Consider the following 8,759-nt stretch of genomic DNA (forward strand, 5'->3'; position numbering starts at 1 on the left):
CCACATGGGAGCTCAACAGAGCAAAGAAGGAAACCTAGAAGAATAGCAGACCCTTCATTGTGGATAATGCCTCACAGGTTTCAACACGTTTCCTATGTGTGCCTCATCCCAGCGCAGATAGTATTTCCATTTTACAGATGTGGGAGCTGAGATGGAGAAAGGTTAAATGACTTGTTGAAGGGCCACATGATGAGAACGGGGCGATCTCTCAGCCCGTGGCATTGCCCACATACACGATTCTTCTTATAGCAAGATCTTTGCCTGCTGCCCAAGAAAGATGTGATTACCAGACAGAATCCAGGTGCTCTGATTCTGAAAACCAGAGAGACTCAAATGTTCGGGGGTGCACTGAAACGCAGGCCTTAACCTGGTCTGTCACCTGGAGAACGCACTTCCTCAGATCCCCAAAGAGGGTGTGGACAAGCTAATTGAAGTGATCTGTTTTATTTCATACTGTTCCTTTTGTGTCTGTTCTTCATAGAAAAGCCATCAGGACTTGGAACTATTAATCATTTGTCACAAAGACTGATTTTGCCTTTCTTTGTCCTCTGTAGACACTTACCCAAAAAACACCCTGGAAGTTCCACTATGGTATTTTTATTCTTTGATGTTTCTTCCAGTGTCTGAAGATCAGGGAAATTACTGACAGAAATGTTGCAGTTATTGAAATTATATTGTTTTTGTTTCCAGATTTTTGTCAGTACTCTATCGTTCCATGTTAACATCTAATATCTCAACTGGGCTCCCAAACACAGCTTTAGAAAAGCTATGTGAAAAAAATAATTTCCTAATGTATTTTATTTTTCCAAATAATTAAAAATTTTCGAGTATAAAATCTATATTCCTAAATTTATTCTCTGGTTCAAATTGGAAACATACACTGAAAGAGATATAAATAATATTATATAATTTAAGGTACGATATTAACCCACCAATTTTTTTCAACTATATTTTTCTATTGATTTTTTTTCCCCTGTTAATTTTGTAAAGGTGAATGAGACTCATCTTCCCAGGTGAACACGGTAGAGCTGGGAATGTTACTTCTTTGGCATTTCTCCAGGATTCTACACTGACTTACCACATTCATGTCAAGCTTGCCAAAGATGACACATGGCCGCGTTTTCAGAGGAATCTTTTTGAAATTCCACCTGCCCTTCCCTCTTTCTCAGAATCAGTTCTCTGCCTAGTTTCAGCAGCCCACCATATCCCCAGTGCCAAGAGAATCAGAGCTGAGTGCCAGGGTTGGAAATCTGTCAAACTTCTAATGTAGTCCAGTGGTGGATTGAAATTATGACTCTGTGTGCTCAATTCCATGTGAATATTTGGCAATTAAAATATTAATATGTTGCTTAGGTCTTAAATATTTGTTTCAAATTCAGGCCTTAGTTCTGGGTATTTTCCGGGCCCTTGTTTTGCCCATTCATTTCTTCCCCTCCTGTCCCCTCGTTCCTGCCCTCTCAGGCCCTGTGAGATGTGCAAAGCTTCTTATGATCCAGCTTACCCAAGGGTGCCTCCTCTTTCCTGAAGTTCTCTGGCTTCAAATTGACATTTATTTCCCCCCACCAACTCCTAATCAAAACTTTCTCTTCTGCAGTGCAGTGAATCCCAGCTGGCTGTTCTGGAGAAAAGTACATAGTAATTGTGTGAACATTGTTCATGCCAAAACATGAAGAAATGATTGGCTAGTCCCAGGGAGAAAGGGAGAATGTGTTGATTTAAATGAGTACCAGTCACCACATTTAAACACTGAACTGTCACCGGTAGAATAGATGACATCATATTTTGACAGGAGAGGAGTTATCAAAATGTCTTGCCTCTTCCAAAGAGCAGTGACTTCTCTCCTTTCCTCATTCCCAATTCTTGTGCTTTAGATACATATGAGCTAGGCACACAAAGTTCCCCTTTTGAATGGCCGCTGACCTTTGCTCTACCTCAGGCCCAAATAGGTTTAACACTTATTTTTCACTGGACTGGCCAGCCACCTGGTTGCAACCAGCTGGGCAGCTGGGTATCAGATAGTGATGTTCTTTCTATATTGAACCTTGTAGCATTTCCGAGGCTATTGCATAGTTCTTTTCTTTTTATTCTTTTTGGCATGATCACTTGGAAGCGAGCTATGGAGAAGTTGTGGGATCCTTTTAGAGTCTCTGCTCAGTGCCTGGGTACATCTAAAGATAGCCTGCGATCTGTGATTGATGTAAGACAGAGTGAAAAATTCACCCACTTCTTATCACAATTCCTGAAAATTCTGAAACTCTTTTCCAACACTGTTCACTGCACTGCTAAGCTGATTAAAAAGCTCTGTGAGCCCATGTGTGTGTTTTAAATGGATGTATAGCATAATAAAAGCTAATGGTGATGCTTGATGACTTTTGTTGAAATTGGGGCACCTGCGTTTTAATTGACATTTCCCCCCCTGAAGCACAGCTTTGGAACGTCTATTCCAGCCCACTTGCAGCAGGGTGGAAAATCGCTGGATTTTTAAGTTCGCCAGCCATCAGATGGAATTCATTTGTGGTGGCACAGGGTGGCTTAACTTCAGCTTGGATCCTGAAACTTGGAGGAAAAGTCTGCTGAACTACATGGGGATTTTACACTGTCTAAAGTTAGAAATGCTCTGAACTTGATAAGCAGCTTCCCTCACCCCTGTGTTGACATTTCTAGGAAATGTTACATAAAGAGAGACCAAAAAGATAAAATTAAACTCTACATTACAACTCTGGCAAAAATATCTGTTATTGTGGTAAAACGACATGGAAATTTTAAGCAGCACAAATTACTACCATGTGCACAGAGTTCTTGCTGGGGTTTGCACCCTCCTTGCAGACAAAGAGAGACAAAAAATATGCAAATCTCAAGTAAAGCAAATTCACACTTTTCTTTAAAGCAAAAAAGCCTTGATATAATTTGGAACAACCAGTCTGCTTGAGTAATGTTCTTATATGTAAGTGGAAATCCTTTTTGCTATTTACACTACTGATTTCTTTAATCTCCCCTTTGGAATTAATAGACAATAACATCAGATTGCTTCCTCGGCTGCCCCAGCACATGCGCGTATTTACCCAAGTGTCTAGAGTGGGGATTGTACACATATCTCTAATCCACCTGCCTGTGTTAGTTAAAAGCCCAGATAAAATCAGCAGCCCTTAGATCTTAACCTTTTAAGTCTGAAATGTTTTTAAAGTCTGGCCATAGCAACTGAAGCCAGGGTGTGCGTAGGGAGGGAGGAGGAGCCGGAGAAAGGGGAAACAGTCAGAGAATTGGTATATAAAAATCGTCTCAGCTTGAGCCAGTGTTGCATGCAAATAAGCCCAAAATGTTATAATGATAGTGACAATATCCATAAAAACTGGAGGCTGAATCCCAGTAGATAGACATAATCCACTTTATGAAACATTGACACGCTGCTCTACCTGGCTACCCGGCTGTTTGAACAAACAACTTGAATTTCCTTTCAATTTTTTATACGTATATATTTTGAAGAAAGGGTGGTGGGAACAGGAGGCCCAGATATTTTCTAGATACAAGTAGCTGAATGACAAATGCTAACCAGCCAAAAAAACAACAAACAGACAAACAGAAACAACAAAAAACAACATCCTTTTATTTATCAGCGTTGAATTCTCTGGCGCGATCACTTACCACAATCACATGCCATGTTTTACCAAACTTGAACTGTAGATCTAAAGGAATGGACTAAATCCAAACAAGAAATACTTTAAACCTTTACTGAACACAAGTCATGAGTTTGCAAATAACTCTAGCTCAGAATTTTCTGTACTCCTTGGACTGGTCTCTTGCTCTAAATAAATTAAGTGGTGGTAGATGCAGCTTCTGAATTAGGAATTTACTTTCTTTTTCTTGACCATTTACTTTACATTACTTCGCTAAAGAAAAGGGAAGAAATTAAACAGAAAAGCAATTATAGTGTCTTGATACATCTCTTATGATATATCAATAGAGTGAAAATAACATATGTTTTCTATATCACAGATCCAAGGCAAAATTGGATATTTTTCATGAAGAAAATGATCAAAAGATTGTTTTCTGAAACCATTTGTTTAGCATATTTAGTTAAACGGGCTGATATTGTTAATGTAGCATTTCTCTACGTGAGGATTTCTCTGTTAATGACCATTTGAACACAGCTGCTTGCTGGGCTTATGCCTCTGTTGGGGATCTGAAGGCTCATCTTTCCATTTCTTGTCTCCTCTCAATTTTTCCTTGAGGGCCAGCCCTATATTTTCTTTTTCTACGTGCCCTTGGATAGAGAGTCAATGCCAAGTACCTATTTATCATCTCACTGCTTGAATTACTTAATAGCAAAAGCCTATAAAATTGTGATTGAAATGCTTCCCCAAAGCCCCACTGCAAGTTTAGTTTTATTGGAGTCAGCTCTTGCTGCTGCTACCCTGTGACGTGGGCCAGTAAGGTTGACGCTCTTGGTTCCTCCACTCAAGAGGAGAGCAGACATAGTCACTCTGTTAAGAGTGTGCTGGTCTTAACTTACTACACCCTTAGCTCTGAATTCTCAGGTTCCCTCTCTTTCTGGTGCCAGCCGTAGGGCAAGTTGAATATCCAAGTCATATGCCTACTGGCAATGAACTGCTGTATACCAGGCATTGCACCATTTATGTCATTAATCTTTATGTCATTATCTCATTTAATCTTCATTTCAACCCTGTAAGATCAGTCTCATTATTATTCTTCTACTGACAAAGGCACTGACTCAGTGATGATAGGAACTTGCCTAAGCTCATATAGCTCCCAGGTGGCAGAGCAGGGATCCAACCTGCATTTGTCACACACCATGCCTCACAATGAAAATAGCCTCATTGCTGTTTCTTGCTACTTATGTCCAACGGTGTCGGCCTTCTGAAGTGTTTGTTGCCATTCTGTCAAAATGCATTACATCTACAATAAAAAGACAACACGTTCAAATGTCCAATAAGCACACGAGAAGATGCTTGACGTTATTGGTTAGAAAAATGCATAACTGCAGTGAGATAGCACTTCCTACCCATTAGTGTGGCTGTGAAGAAATGGGGAATAACAAGTGTTGACAAGAGTGTGGAGAAATTGGAAACCTCATCATTTGCTGGTGGGAATGTGAAATGGGAATGGTACAGTCTTTATGGAAAGCAGTTAGGTGGCTCCTCTAAAAAGCTAAACATAGAATTACCATGAAACCCAGGAAATCAACTCTTAGGTATATTATATCCTTTCCCCAAATCTATGTTCAAACAAAAACGTGTACACGAATGTTCACAGCAGCATTATTCACAATAGCCAAACAAATGGAAACAACACAAGTGACCACCAATTGATCAATGGATAAACAAAATATGGTATATCCATTCAGCCATAAAAATGAATGGGGTACTGATACAGACTTCAACACAGATGATCCTTGACAACATAGGCCCACTGGAAGAAGCCTGACACAGAGGAAAACATACTGAATGAGCCCTTCTATATGAAATGTTCACAAGTGACATCCCATAGAGATACTAGATTAGTGGTTTCCAAGGGCCAGAGGAAGGTGAAAAAGGGGAACTGTTGGCTTAATGGGCATAGAATTACTTTTTTTTTTTTTTTTTGGCCGGGACTGGGTTTGAACCTGCCACCTCTGGCATATGGGGCTGGCGCCCTACCCTTTTGAGGAACAGGCACTGCCCCAGAATTTATTTTTGAGGTGATAAAAATATTCTGAAATTATATAGACGTGACGGTTGTACGATATGAATATTGTAAACTAGAAGACCCACTGAATTGTATACTTTAAAATGGTGAGTTTTACATTCTATGAATTTTACTACAATAGAAAATGCATGACAGATGTGGGACATGGCCAATACCTTGCTTCTCAGTTACCTTGACTTCATCCTCTTCCCAAAACCAATACTTTTCAAGAGGTTTCTCATACGGCAAGGAGACTTACCAGAACCCCTCTGCCAGGAAACCAGGGGGGAAGTCCTGCTGATTTTGTAAGCTAAGGCTGTTACACTAGGGATACCAAAAGTTGGGGCTCGTAACAAAAAGCCCAGTAATTTTTCTCTGCTCTGAATTCAGGGGGTCAAAATCTACACGACTAGGTATCTGTAATGGGCAGAAACACAAATTAGCAATTCTTTTAGGTCCTAGAATAAGGGTGCTGGGTGAACAAGGCCCATAATATAGCTAGAAAACTAAGAACCTTCAGTGCTCATGCAAATGATTCTTTTTAACCAGAACGCTATTATAATACAATTCCTTAGAAATTGTAGAGATAAAGACATTGAATGCGAGAAAGGATGTGGTTTGGCATCTTATATTTGGATCTTATATTTAGTCTTATTACAAACACAGTGTCTTACGCACGTACAGAACTGCCCTGGATGCTAACACATTTACTATATATCTAGATATGTGTTAGATATCCAGCCATTTGGCTGAGGAAAGTAAATCCAATGAATGTGGAAAAACTCTCCTTTTGACTGTGTGAGTGCATCTTTCTTACTCTCTTCTTCTGACTTTCTCTCTCAATCTAGGCCCAACAAGGGTCCCCATAGACATAGAATAAAGCAGTATTGTTTGGTGGGGGATTTAATTTCACTCCATCACAAGTGACCATCACAGCCCTGTCATTGCAATTTGTCACACTTTTTTGTGTGCTCTATCTTGCTTAAGTCCCATCTCCTCTGCAATCCATTGCATAATCTCCTTCTGTGAGACAAAGCTCCCCAACATAATGAAAGAGGTGGAATTGGGAATAGAAAGTCAATGGACGTAGTTATCAATTTGGGCCCCACACCCCCTGACTCCTGGGATTTGGCCCCAGAAGCCAAAGAGGCGCTAGTGAGGCCTGCTGCGTGTATAAAAAAGGCACCACTGCAAGGTTTGCAGAGGCCAGAGGAAGAGCTGGTGGCCACCGGACTCTGTAATCCAACACCCTCCCAAAGAGACCACCGCAGAGGAATGTGAGCGGCTGCCCCATGAGCCCACTGGCACTTGGGCCCTTCAGTTCACAGGACACAGCTGATGTTTAGAATAGCCTCAACTCATTCTCAAAGGAAAAACTGGGAGGGGGGCATCCCAAGGGACAATAAATAGAATTTCAGTGCTGAGGGCCAGCTTATATACAAATCTTACGACTGTTAACACAAACCAGAATATGCTTTGAGATTAATTCCAGAATTCGAATCCATGTAAACCAAATCAAAACTTCCCTCACTTGGGGAAACACCAACTCCAATTCTTAATTGAGTGTTATGAATAGAATAACATTTCCAGTCACCCCTCAGTGAGGTAACAGGATTTGCTTTAGAATTTATAGGACACCACTGAGGACTTCTTTCCCTTCATTTCTGGCTACCATAATCAGGAGGGGATTTTTTTCCTTTTTTTTCAGTTTGTTTTTGTTATTGTTCTAGACATTTCCAAAGAGCCACCACTGAAGGGCTCAGTGAGTTCCTAACTGTCTGTGTGCCTATGTGTCCCGATTCTAAGCTGTTTGTACGAGTGGGTCCACCTTCCACAACCACAAAGAAGTGGATATTAGAAGTAATAATGTGCTTTTATGTCAGTGTGTGTGATCAAGAGCATCGTTGGAGTTACTGCCTCATGCACGATTCCTCGGTTCACCCATAGATCTTGTACCAACTCATAATTGGTTATGCTACCTCGTTTTTAAAAGTAAGATATAACAGAGCTATTAAAACAATAAGCAAACTATATCCTAGGAAGAAAGAAACTGATTTTTTTTTTTTTGCATCCAAAATCTTTTTAATAAGACAGTAGGTTCCAGTGTTAGTTTTTGTAGCCTCCCTGGCCTGTTGGCCTCTAGCACACTTGAACTTGCAGCCCTTGGAGTGGACACAGGGTTTGGTGTGGCTGTGCGGGGTTCCTGGGGCCTTGATGAAATGCTGGGACACATCCTGGCTCTTGGGAGGACTGGAAAGCAGGACGGTGCTGCTCCTCAGAGGAGTCCAGGGCCAGCTGGGTGAAGGAGAGGATCTTGCCCCCTCCATCTTGAGGGTGTGGGTGCCGCCCGGCTGCTCACAAGCAAGGCGCACACCGTCAGTTTGGGCCTTTCCTGAACCTGCACGGCACCGGCTGTGGTCCCCACAACTACAGCTGTTTTGTTTTCCCAGCTGGGAAGTTCATCTTCCGGATCATCTGGGAAAGAGATCTGATGGCCTCTGGGTACGACTCATGAACAACCTCTTAGCACATCCTGGGTGAAAGCAGAGTTGGTTCTTCTGGCCAGACACCTGTACTGGGTGACCGACAGCCTCAGGTAAGTGTCCTGGCTCTTCTACACCTTGTGTTGAACCTTTTGGTCCCTGTTGTGGTGAATATCAACTCCTGTGATGGCAACTCCCCAGAAACTGATATTTTAAAATTAATTTGTGTAAATAGACAGGGGTGAGGGAGATGTGGGTTTGACATTTGGCTCTACCACTTGTTTCTATGATTTGGGAGAAAATATGTAACTTTTACATCCAGGTTACTCTCCTCATTAAAAAATAAGAAATAATCTTCATCTTTTAGGGTTATCTTGAGATTTGATAAAATAAATTGTAAGACTGGGACACAATAATATGTAATATCAGTATACGTAAATAATATAAAGACTATGTTTTTCATTTTACAGATATATGCCTCTGTGTGTGTTCAGAAACATTTATGCCCAATCTCATTTCCTACCTTATTTCCTGTCATTCACAGCACATTGGCCTCTTTTCTCTTTTTAAAATCAAGATGGAGGCTCAGCACCC

The sequence above is a fragment of the Otolemur garnettii genome, unplaced genomic scaffold (assembly GCF_000181295.1).
Source record: "Otolemur garnettii isolate 467f Iridium unplaced genomic scaffold, OtoGar3 scaffold00029, whole genome shotgun sequence".
NCBI lineage: Eukaryota > Metazoa > Chordata > Mammalia > Primates > Galagidae > Otolemur > Otolemur garnettii.